Source organism: Leopardus geoffroyi, chromosome E2 (assembly GCF_018350155.1).
Source record: "Leopardus geoffroyi isolate Oge1 chromosome E2, O.geoffroyi_Oge1_pat1.0, whole genome shotgun sequence".
NCBI lineage: Eukaryota > Metazoa > Chordata > Mammalia > Carnivora > Felidae > Leopardus > Leopardus geoffroyi.
In genome coordinates, this window is record NC_059335.1 from 27,977 (window position 1) to 39,884 (window position 11,908).

At 44.7% G+C, this 11,908-nt stretch overlaps 2 long non-coding RNA genes across 5 annotated transcripts; one reads left to right on the forward strand and one right to left on the reverse strand.

Annotated features, from left to right (window-relative positions):
- Positions 1–3,763: 3,763 nt before the first annotated feature.
- Positions 3,764–9,218, reverse strand: LOC123578527. 3 transcript variants are annotated; one of them, XR_006702398.1, is made up of 5 exons: positions 9,073–9,218; positions 7,563–7,808; positions 6,177–6,334; positions 4,513–4,675; positions 3,764–3,828 (listed from the first exon to the last, which is right to left on the reverse strand). It is a non-coding gene; the product is annotated as an uncharacterized LOC123578527 (long non-coding RNA). The 3 variants fall into 3 exon arrangements; XR_006702397.1 differs by lacking the exon at positions 3,764–3,828 and having other exon boundaries at positions 4,534–4,647; XR_006702396.1 differs by lacking the exons at positions 3,764–3,828; positions 7,563–7,808 and having other exon boundaries at positions 4,564–4,675.
- On the forward strand, positions 4,114–11,661 carry LOC123578526. 2 transcript variants are annotated; one of them, XR_006702395.1, is made up of 7 exons: positions 4,114–4,222; positions 4,337–4,365; positions 4,456–4,728; positions 7,367–7,520; positions 9,212–9,318; positions 9,943–10,098; positions 11,497–11,661. It is a non-coding gene; the product is annotated as an uncharacterized LOC123578526 (long non-coding RNA). The 2 variants fall into 2 exon arrangements; XR_006702394.1 differs by having other exon boundaries at positions 4,143–4,222; positions 4,330–4,365.
- The last annotated feature ends 247 nt before the right edge of the window (positions 11,662–11,908 follow it).

Below are 11,908 nucleotides of genomic sequence, written 5' to 3' on the forward strand. Positions count from 1 at the left end.
TCATTCAACTCTGCCCTCCAAGATATGTAGAAAATACCCAAATATAGTTGAGAGAGAAAGGGTGATAGCCAAAGTGTATAATCCTTTCCCTTCAAAAATTATGTTTAAATTATGCTTTATGATTTTTTTTTTTTTTTAATTTTAGTGAGGGGGCATGCAAGTGGGGGAGAGGGGCAGAGGGAAAGAGAGAGAATCTTAAGCAGGATTCACACTCAGTGTGGAGCCCAACACAGGTCTGGATTACATGATCCTACAATCATGACCTGACCCAAAATCAAGAATCTGATGCTCAACTAACTGAGCCACCTAGGTGCTCAATAGTCTCTTTCTCTCTGAATGCTGAATAGTAAATTTTCAATGTGAATGGGGGATAAACAGGCATACATACATACATACATACATACATACACCACTAAGAAAGCCATGAGTTGTTAGACATGAACTATTTTCCATCATCTTTGTCTTCTAGTTATATTCATGCCTCAAGGTGTTTGTTGATTGCAATGCATGATCTTGCTGTGTGAGGTACAAATTGTTGTGTGATCAGTTTTCCGTGAAAGTCTTTCCTCATATCTGTCTTAACCACAAGACGCAAATGTTGAATTCGAGGATGTAGAGCTAACAGCCTTGAGGTCCAATAACTGTCAACTAGAAGTTATATTTTCTGTTGGGGAGAAATCCCCATATGATGGCAGTGACTTTGCCTTGGTAAGGGAAAGAATACTTTCATGCCTTCATGGTTCTTGTGCTTTTTCTGCCTCACCAAAATCAAGACTCAGGTCATGTGCACGTTTATCAAGAAAACACCTTTTTTTTTTTTTCCAGAAAATAAAAACGCCCTGGAAGACAAGTGTAATGCATTGAGGTCTGTAAAAGCCACGAAGGAAGCAAAAGTCAAACAGCTGAAGGAGAAAGCACATAACCTGAGAATTCTATGAACAAAGAAAAGTGCCTACAAAAAAGTAAGATGGGGGCCCTTGGGTGGCTCAGTCGGTTGAACGTCCAAATTCAGCTCAGGTCATGATCTCACGGTCCATGAGTTCAAGCCCCATGTTGGGCTCTGTGTTGACAGTTCAGAGCCTGGAGCTTGCTTTGGATTCTATATCTTCCTCTGGCACTACCCAATTCGCACTGTGTCTCTATCAAAAAATGAATAAATGTTAAAAAAAAATTAGAAAAGTAAGATGTTCATGTGAGAACTGTCACAAGGACCAAGTTGTATGGGAGAACATGGCAGCCAGTAGAGATAATTGTATTTCTTTTGGAACTGGGTCCAGAGTATTTTTGCCCAATGCATTCAGTAGAATTGGACCTTCCCTTCCTACCTTGCTTTCTGTAACGTAGCCTGCATTTTTCTTTCTCCTAAGTGCTTGCCACACATTATGTCATGTTTTGGGGGCGGAAGAGGGAAGGTACCATCATTAATAACTTTAATACCTGGATCCACCTACAATGTCCTATAGGTTTCAATCGCATCACACTGTTTTGTCACCCAGCAATTAGGTCATTTTTGTTCAGGACCAGACATGGGTCAAAAATGTGTGGGGAAAAAATGAATTATCTTGCTGCAGAAACAATGGAAGGTGCTTTCTGGAAAGTGGGTAGGGGTGCCAGCAGTACTGGATCCCTGAATCCATTCTGCCAGTGAGATTTCTCACTGCAGGCCCAATCCCTAAGAAAGTCAAGTTGTTTCCTGTCCCCTGATTTTTTAAGTGTAACTCTTCTGAGTCTTGGCCAAAGCCCACAGCTTCACTAAGGCTCATCTTTGCTGGCCGCCCTGAACTACACTTGTTTACTTCTAAGTCTGTGCCCATAAAGTTGTTCAGCTTCTTTGCTGTTCAAACGTATGCCCCCCACATCAATGATGAGTCCTAGGGAGTTTGGGTCCAACTGCCAGGCTGGCTTTGTCCTGGGCTTCCTTCTCCGTCTTGGTCTTGTGTCTCTTTGTGGGGTTGTCAGATACTTGGTGCATTCAGTCACATGTTTCCTCCTTTGTACAGTATTTCCTTTTGTTCTCAGGAGTAGATGGGGGACTTTATGGTCCCTCACTCGTGTTGGAAAGTGAAGGCTTCTCTTCCCTGGAGACTCACCTTTATGTTCGTCCTTCCCACAGCTGGGGTTAGGGCTTGCTCTGTCTCACTGGCATCTTGTTTTTGTTAACTCGTAAGCTCTTTCTGTGAGTGGGTACAGCACCCTGACCACCTCTCTATCTTCAACCCCTTACAACAGAGCCACTACATTACAACCACTCCAGCAAGCATTTGCCCAAGGACTGCCTGAGAGGCCAGAAGGAAATGCATGTGCCTTTCTCTGTCTAGTGCTTTTGTGTCATTTGCTAAGAGATTTTCAATTTTGCGTATGATTCTTGAGCACATCAAGTGTCAAGTTGAAACCATCTCAGTCAACACCACAAAGAAAATAGTCTGAGGGCAACACAGCAACCCAGCCTTGCCAAGCATTGCCTTCTGCTGCCTTCACTATCAATGGAATGAGTCTTGTTAAAGTAGATTTGGCTCCATGAAGTTGAGAGTTTTCCACCTGAAATCTCTTTCCTGGAAGTAAACCCAGACTGTGTGACAGTTCATATCAGGTTGTACGTCAGGAGATGATGTTGTTCTAAGAATGGCCTTTTGAAGATGGAGGCAGGGGTTGCAGTCCTGAACGCTAGCAATATCTGGGAGTGAGCTGCAATGTTAGTGAAATCATATTCTGGAAGGTCGTCTTTCAGGTGATTGCCTGCGTCATGGTACAACTTTTGGACTGAGAATCAGGGCTCCCCATGGAGGTGTAAGACTAGTGATGATCCCCTGATTCATCCTAATGGGTACAGTTGGTCAGATACGGTTTTTCACTCACTGATGAAATGAGTCTTCACCATATCAAACAAAAGACCAACTCTGGGAAGGCACAAAGTACAATGTTATTTGATGACTTTATGATAAAGGAGAGGAAACAAGAGAACTAGAAAGACAGTTCCAATAGTAGAGACGTGGCAGGAGACAGAAGTTGAATTTTCTTGCACTTAAATGGGGTGTTCACTTCATTTCTCTGATTGGGTTGTCAGTCTGTGCATTTATGGGAGAAGTGGGGGAAGGGATATTTGCATAGGCCTTCAAGAGTGCTGGGAGGTAAAAAGGGAGAACTTCTGGACCTTGTTCCCGACTGTGACACTGAAAATGACACTGTGAACTGGCGGCAAAGAAGAATCAGCTGGCAGCTGCAGGTACAATTTGAAAATAGCTACATAAGGGGCAACTGGGTGGCTCAGTCTTTTAAGCGTCCGACTTCAGCTCAGGTCATAATTTCACAGTCCGGGAGTTCGAGCCCCGTGTCAGGCTCTGTGCTGACAGGTCAGAGCCTGGAGCCTGTTTCAGATTCTGTTACATCTCTCTCTGTCCCTCCCCCGCTCATGCATGTGCTCTCTCTCTCTCTCTGTCTCAAAAATAAATAAACATTAGGGAAAAAAAAGAAAATAGCTACAGAAGAAATAAACAAGTACAAGTGAGTTCAGCTAGTAATTACCAGCAGCTCATGAAACCGCTGTTCATTTTTTGGTTTTTAATCTTTTTGAAATGTTTAAAGTCAACATATGCATAGAGTATTAGATAAGAAAGGTAAGTTTAGAAAGAATAAAACAATTAAGTTTCTAAACATTTGCAGATCTCAAGTAGTGGCCAGACTGTGTGGAAACTTTGTCCATGCTAACATTCCTCAGGGGTGGTGTCAATTGTCATAATCTGTAGGAAAGCATTGTGTCATACAATGTCATACAATGAATCATACCCATCAATGTGGTAGTGCCATTTCATGGCCCTCGTCTTTGCAACCCTGGGAAACATGGTGAGGATATAAGTTATAGAAGAATAGATCTTTATGATAAAAGACACCTGTCACATGATGAGTTCGAGAAAGATTGAAAATGGGAAGGAATTCTATGAACTCTGAACCCTACAGGCATGGAATAATGAGTAAGGAAAGGATGTAACAATAGCTTTGATCCTACTGTACAGCACCATGATTGATAATCATGGGCAAAGTGTTTCATGTGTAAGAATAAATTGTATCAGGGGACAGATATGAGGTTGTTGGGAATGTGGGCAGCTTATTTAAAATCATACCCAATATTGGGCCTTATCTGACAAGAGCAATTGTAACTCACAGGCAACAAATTGAACAAACACGGGAACAGCTGCAGCAGGCAGAGCTCACCTTTAGATACCAGGTAACCTGAGTTCTGCCTGACATACTGAACCCTTAGCACCTCACGCGGGTGAGTGTAGTGGCCCTTGGAATCCCTAACCACAGGATTTTCATTGTTGGCTTTTTCAGCTTGCAGTTCATGAGAAGAATGCTCAGGACAACTAGGTAAGTGTTTTCTTGTTTCCTCCTCCTTGTTTGGTGCACAGTCTGGCACCACCTTCTGACTGAAAGTGGATGTGTTTTTTTCTCCCCCAGATCAAGACTCAGATCTGGGACAGGGAGATGGCGGAGCAGGGCAGGGAGGTCGCTTACTTGAAATACAGGTGTGGTCATTTGACTTGCGTTTTTATGGGTGTTTCCAGGGATGACACCTGCACTGTTTGTTGTCTAGTAGACGACGTGGTGTTGCAACTCTTATAGAAGTCCATTATTTTTCTGTATCCAAGACTGGAAGGGATGGAAGCACAGAGGCTGCCTGAGGGATACACGAGGCAGAAACCAATCACTGCAAGAACCCTGCAAGGAGAGGTAAGGAGCACGTTGTGATGTGCCGCAGTCTAATTTCTGCTGTGCAGCCTGTTCCTGTGTGTGATCATCATGTGGTCTGGAAAGAATCACAAGCACTAAGGACGGCAGGTGGTCCAAAGGGGTGACAGAAGGGTGTTCTCCTCTGGTGCCGCAGACAGTGAGGCACTTGTCCCTGTGACTGGTGGAGCTCATGCCCCTCCTCTGACGGTGACCCTCCCACCTCCTCTAGCATCCCCCTGTCTGAAGAGCCTGGAAACCTTCTTCCCACCCGGACACAATGTGAAGACTTTAGTTTATTTGAGGAGAAGGTCATTTATTCACTAGTTTTAACAGTCTTTCTTTTTGTTTGTTTTGGGAACTGTAGCCATGCATCCCTCAATTCAAGTTCCATAAAGCTTAGCTTAGTCCTCTGTTGGTATCAGTGCAACTCTGCAGGTTCACTGATAACTTCTGACAGTTTTTCTTTTCTCAATAGTGTCAAATTACTCTTTTCTTATATACTAACTGCTCTCATGTGGAAGGCAGCTTGTAGATAAGCTGGGAGATTGAACAATTTGCCTGAAGCCTGAAGAAATGCACCCTTCTTGAGGACTCATTGAGGATATACACCAAACCAGTATTCTCAATGTTATTCTTTTTTGTTAAGTTTATTTATTTTGAGAGACGCATAGACAGAATGCCAAGCAGGTGCCACACTGTCAGTGAGGAGCCCAACGCTGGGCTTGAATTCACAAGCTGTGAGATCGTGACCTGAGCCAAAATTAAGAGTCGGATGCTGAATCCAAGCATCCTCAGATTAATTCTTGATATGTAATGGAATCCGTGATTTCCCATGATGTATACTGAGAAAACTGTTTTACTGGTGAATTCTAAATTGCTAGTTGTGCCTGACCTGTCCACAGTTATGTGATTAATTATGAAACAACATGAACTAGGGCACCATGAGGTCTTTATCAAGGTGAGGGGACGGTTCTCCCCCTTATCCTTGGGGGTCACCTGAGGCATTTGGGATACACTCTGCCTCTGGTCAGGGACCTGACTGTAGAGAAAAGTTTAAGATATTTGAGGAATGAGTTGAGGGATTGTTTTCATTCTGCACAGTCCTCTAAAAGCAGAATAAACCTCTGTCCCTTCTAGGGTCTTTAGTAGATCGAGAAACTGCTGAAACCTCTGTGGGTTACAGCGGCTCTGACTGTACCAAGAATGCAGACAAGGACAAGGTAAATGCCGGGGCCATTCTCAGTTGTAACTCTTTTGGGAAACCCTCATCTTTATGTACAGCACACTCACCCAGCCTTGTCTCGTTTTGCGTGTTGTGTGATATGTCTGTTTGTTCTTTCTTTTCCAAATGCACACTCATAACCCAGGAGCCCACAGGCTTCTCAATTTTTAGTCTGTCAGCTTTCTGTGGTAAGTTTAGAAGCCAAAAGCGCTTAGAGACTGAGTACCTTAAGGTTTTTCTGTGAGTTTCAGGAAATAATGAGAGGAGGATGACTGCACACTCCAAACAGGTCTCCCGGCCTGGGTGATCCCTTCCAGACCTCACCTCTGTGGGAACAGTGAGGCTGCTGTGTCTTCCTCTCTTGATTCTGGCTAGGAGATGAACCTGTTAGAAACGACATCATGACTCCAACTTTCTATTATGTGCCCTGTGCCATTTAGAGTGGTCCTAGAGAAAGCCAATATCATCACTCATCACCTTTCCGTCTTTGTTGGTAAATGACTTGTCTGGAATCCTCCAGCTATACCTTAGGTGAAAACAATTTGAACACTGTGTCCTTCAATTGTGTTTCTATGAGCAGTTTCTGGTTGTGTCCCCAGTCACTGTTAGAGCTGATATAGTCTCATGACACATACCAGTTTTATATCAAAACACTTGCATGAAATCTGTTATGTGAATTTCTCCCTCTTTTTTTCCATTGCACATAATGACTCTGTGTCCTGTAGTATGCTTAAAGTCAGAATTCCCTATGAAGTAAGATGAACACATCTGAGCTTTGTAGACATTCACCACAAGTAACTCGTTCTTCACAGAAGACTCTCCTTCCCCTGCAAGATTCCAGGCATCCTCCACTCCCCAGAGGTCTCCGAGGCCTTTGACAACACTTCAAGAGGGAAGACTCCTTTCTCAGGGAGAGGAGCAGAGGAGGCACAGTGAGGGTCCGGCTGCAGAATATTTTGCCAGGAGTGTCTGTGATTCCACGAGCAGAATATGAGCCATTTATTCCCACTCATTTTTTTGTGTTCTTGATATAGCAAAAGCAGAGCATCTGGAGTCACCGTAGAGGAGGGATGCAGGGTGAACCTGGACATCGATGGCTGCCTGTCTGGAGAATGCTACTTCATTAATCTGTAATTACTTCTGTTAACCCTTTAGGACAGGACCCTTGCCATTTTCTTCCACAGACATGGGCAGTGATGTGTGGTGGCAGTAGGTTAACCTCTTGCATCTGCTACCCCAAGCTGTAGGTGGTATCCAGTGGCAGGGACAGAGTTTTCAGGTACTGATGCTACTCTCTTGGATCCTGGTGGCAGAGAAGGTGGCAGGTGCTGACAACTTCTTCTCTGGGTTACAGCTGCTTTTGGTATTGGTTCCCTTGTCTGGCATATGGATGTAGCTGTCACTTCTGTTCTGCAGGGCAGTCTGGATCCTGGGGACCTCCTCTGTTAACTGGACGATTCTGCATGCCCTACCCTGGAGATGCCCCGCCCCCATGGACTATTAGGCACGTCCACCTCCTGAACCTTAGTGGCCCTGAGGCCACCCGGAACCCCTCCACCTGCAACACTTGGTAAGATGATCCGAGCACTAGGAGTTGACTTGTAAAACACACCTTATTTTGTGGCTGTTAGGTCTTGGGCCAAGGTGCAGAGGCGGTACCACAGACCATTGTGATGCAAGGGGAATGTGTCTGCTGCTATTACCATATTCCTCAAGTTGCTCAGGATCTCATCTTTGTCCTTTCCCCCACCATGGGTTGGTACAGGCATCTCTTGTGGAAAAGGAATGGGGCCGTATGCAGAAAATCAGACATAGCGCTTCAGCAGAAATGCCCTGTACACAGTCCACTTGCTGGGATCTGTGAGGCATGAGGCACAATGTAACGTACGTCCATCTATTTGTGCCCCCAGCCATCCATAGTTGTTCGATGAGTGATGAATACATCTGAATCAGGGCTTTTAGGAGTCTTCATCAAGTTATAAGGGATGGTTCTTCAAGTTCTTCTTGGGTATCACCAGAGGCATGTGGGACACCCTGTGCATGTAATTTGGGATCTCATTGGGGCAAAGAGTTTAAGTTGTCGGAAGTATGAGGGGAGGGTTTTTTGTTTTGTTTTTGACCTCCAAACAGTCTACTCAAGTCAGAATAAACCTCCATCCCTTCTAGGGCTTTTTGCAGGTCCAGAAGTAGGTGTCACAACCAAGAGTGACATCGACACTGGCTCTGCCAAAACTGCCAAGAAGCACAAAGTAAATGCTGTGGCCGTTTTCAGTTCTAAGTCTTTATGGACAGCCACATCTTTCTGTACAGTTGTCTCTGGTTTGTGTGTCGTATGGTATGTCTGCTGTTTTTTTTTTTCCCCAGATGCAAAACCTTTACTGCCGAGTCTGCAGGCTTCCCTGTTTCCCAGATGGCATCTGTTTGTGGTAACTTGAGCAGCTAAGCGTGCCTAAAGGTGGGGACCATAGGGCTTTTCTAATGTGTTCCTGGAATAAATCAAGGAGGATGACACCACACTCCACTTGGAAGTCTCCTACCTTGCCTCATTCTTTGTGGATCTCCTCAATGTGGAATCATTGCTCTTGCTGTTTCTTCCTCTCCTGTTTCCTTCTATTGAGGGTTTTAATGTGCTCATAAAAATCTCTGGGTATCCTTACAATTTGAAAATGCAAACTGGGGGCGCCTGGGTGGCGCAGTCGGTTGAGCGTCCGACTTCAGCCAGGTCACGATCTCGCGGTCCGGGAGTTCGAGCCCCGCATCAGGCTCTGGGCTGATGGCTCAGAGCCTGGAGCCTGTTTCCGATTCTGTGTCTCCCTCTCTCTCTGCCCCTCCCCCGTTCATGCTCTGTCTCTCTCTGTCCCCAAAGTGGATAAACGTTGAAAAAAAATTAAAGAAAATGCGAACTGCCTTCACTCCAACTTATATTTTTGTATGTGTCCTTTAGAATGGTCTTAGACAAAGTAAATAAATTTCATACCCATCAGCATTTTGGTAAACATGCTGTCCAGAATCCCTTCAGGTGTGCCCTGGGCAAAAACACTCTGAACTATAAGAGGTGGCATGTTTGTGATAGAAAACATGCACTGAAACTTAAGTTGTGAAGAGAAAACATCCAAAATTACCTGTGTGGCAAGTGCCCATGGTGTCCTTCACTTGTGTTCACATGAGCACGTTCTCTCGTGTCCTGTGTCACAGGTACAGCTAAAACATGGAAACTTACACCAGAAATCAAAGTGCATTTGTGTTAATTTTGTCTTTTAGAATTTCAGCTCATTTTTCCATAGGACACAATTACCCTGCAAAGTGTACTGCACTTAAGCTGAGAAGTACCTCCGAAGTAAAATAAATTAGCTGAACCCAACTAACATGTATAGGCTACCTGTTTCTCTAAGAGCATGCTTTCCCAGGTCCTCTACAGGCCCTCAGGATCCCCATCTCCCCATATGTCTCTGTGCCCATGGATAGCACTTCCAGAGAGGAGGAGACCCCATTGTCGGGACAGTAGTTTGGACACAGGCAGGGGCTTAGAGGCAGAACTTTGAGCCACGAGGGCTATGATTACATGTGTGGACACTGGCTTTGTCATTCCTTCTCATTCTGTAGTTCTTCACATACACAATAAACAGCCTCTGTGGTGGAGGGGATGAAGGGTGGAGTGTGATCCTGGACATAGTTGCCTTCCTATCTGGAATATGCTACTTTGTTAATTTAGTATTCAGCCTATAAATCTTCTAGGAAAGGGGCCCTTGCTGTTTCTACATTTCCAGACATGTGGGGACACTAGTTTATCCCAATCACATCCATTCCTCACCTCAAAGCTGTAAGTGGAACCCAAAGTATGGGTAGAGATTTTGGCGCTGATGCTGCCCTCTTGAAACCTGGTGGTGGGGAAGCTAGTAGGATATGAGAACAGCTTCTTTGGGTTTCTGCTTTTTGCTGGTGTTGGTGCTCTGTTCTGTCCTATGAACATACCTCTCATTTCTTTTCCCCAGGCTATTTTGTATGCAAGAGTCCTGGTCCTTTCCCAGGATTGCCTTGCAGGCTGTACCCCATGGACCACCCTTCACCACCAGTCATGGGCTATAGGCCACATCCCCCTCCTCCACCTACTCTATTTGTTAAGATGACCTGAACTGGATGAGTGGCTGGTAAAGTATATTCATCTTATTCATGATTGACTTTGTGGCAATGATGTAGAGACGGTTGTGAGTCTTGGCAATCCAACTACAAACTGCCTGAGGACACTGTAGCATATCTCAAGTTTCTCAGGACATACATACAATGGGCAGTGTCATGTCCCTGTAATACAGTGAGCTATATGTTTCTCTTGTCAAATGAAAGAGGATTTTTTACACAAAAGCAGATGTATCAGCGGTACTGGTGCATATGTTGGAGACACAATGTTTTGGGTTCTGTGATGAATGAGGTGCACCCCTTTTAGAGCATCAGGTGTCCTGTGTGACAGAGGGACATTCATTAAACGATGCAGACCTTGTGATCACCAACATGGAAACACCAGTGAGGATCCAGGGCAAAACCGGGGGAGCCTTGAATCATACAGGAATAGAAGGGAAGTTGAGCACAGTAAGCAGAGTTTGAGGAGGTGCAGAGGGGAGGGTGTTGGGGTCAGTGAGATGCAGTTGGAGGTCATTCCTGGTCACAGCCTGAGCAGGGAGTGTGAGGTCCATACGGAGCTGCTATGTGGGATCGCTCTCAGTGCACAATGCAGTGTTCATCTCCAAAATGTCAGTGTGTTGCCAAAGTGCACGCAGGTAATCACCTAAAAAGATTCTTGTCTCCCTGGATTTTCCTGAAGGTTCTGGATATTTGTGGGGGGAAAAGAGCCCTGGAGATATGGGACATTTAACTTGGTCTTATGAAAATGCTGTATGCCCAAGTTCATATCCCTCAGTGAGACTAAAAGTGGAGACAGGGTCTAGATCAGCTGAGTCATCCTACAATTCAGGGCTGGCCAGATGCCACCACTGCTGGACCCCTGTCATCACCCTGACTACAGCTTTGCATCTCCTCAAACTTCTCTCACAATATTATGACAGCTGTGTTATCTGTGAAAACAGGGGTAATATTTGTTTCTAAGAACAAGAGAAAAAGAAGACATTCAGTGCATAAAGCGTCTGCAAAATCTCTGAGAAGTGTCCCCTCACGCTTCTCATAGTTTCAATTAAGATATCTCCACACAATGATCCTCCAAAAAAGATGGTCACGGGAGTTCATTAAACTAAGACTGTTAACAACTCAGCCCAGGGTGGGAATCACTGTTTTAAAAAGTAAGACAATGTCCCTCATTTTTCTATTAGAATTCGGGCCCTGCCACACAATGAAAGAAAAGATAATTATGAGAATGTGTACATTCAGAGACCTAGATCTGAAGACAATCATTTTCTATTACACCTAATCTCACAGATGCAGCCACACACTAAAATGTTCATCTGAGGCCACAGCCACAGATAAACTACAGAAGACAGAATGCATGTAGGAAAACATAAGATCACAGGGGAATAAACCAAAATCTCTTTGCCTTATAGGACAACTCTTTTGAAATCTGAACAGGACTGTGCACGGTGACAGACTATGGTGATTATATATACATTTTAAGAAGGTGTCAGATCTACCTGAATGCTTTCCCTGCCCATCATGTCCCCTCCACTTTGTCCTTCCTACTGTCCCCTAATCTACCTTTCATCGTTTTGTCTCTGTGTCAGCGTCTGCTTCTAGGGCCATCTACTCTGACTCCCCATTGAGTGCACACAGTGGGGTTCCTGTACACACAGGTAACAAAGTGCCAGAAATGGTGGTGATGGAGGATAGAAGCAAGATCACCCTTTCTGCAGGGGAGCCTGAGGGAGTTTTCCGGGGTGATGGGAACTTCCTATATCTACATTGATGGGGTGCTTACGCTCAATTATTTTGGAAATATTCCCTGACTCCATGGTGCCT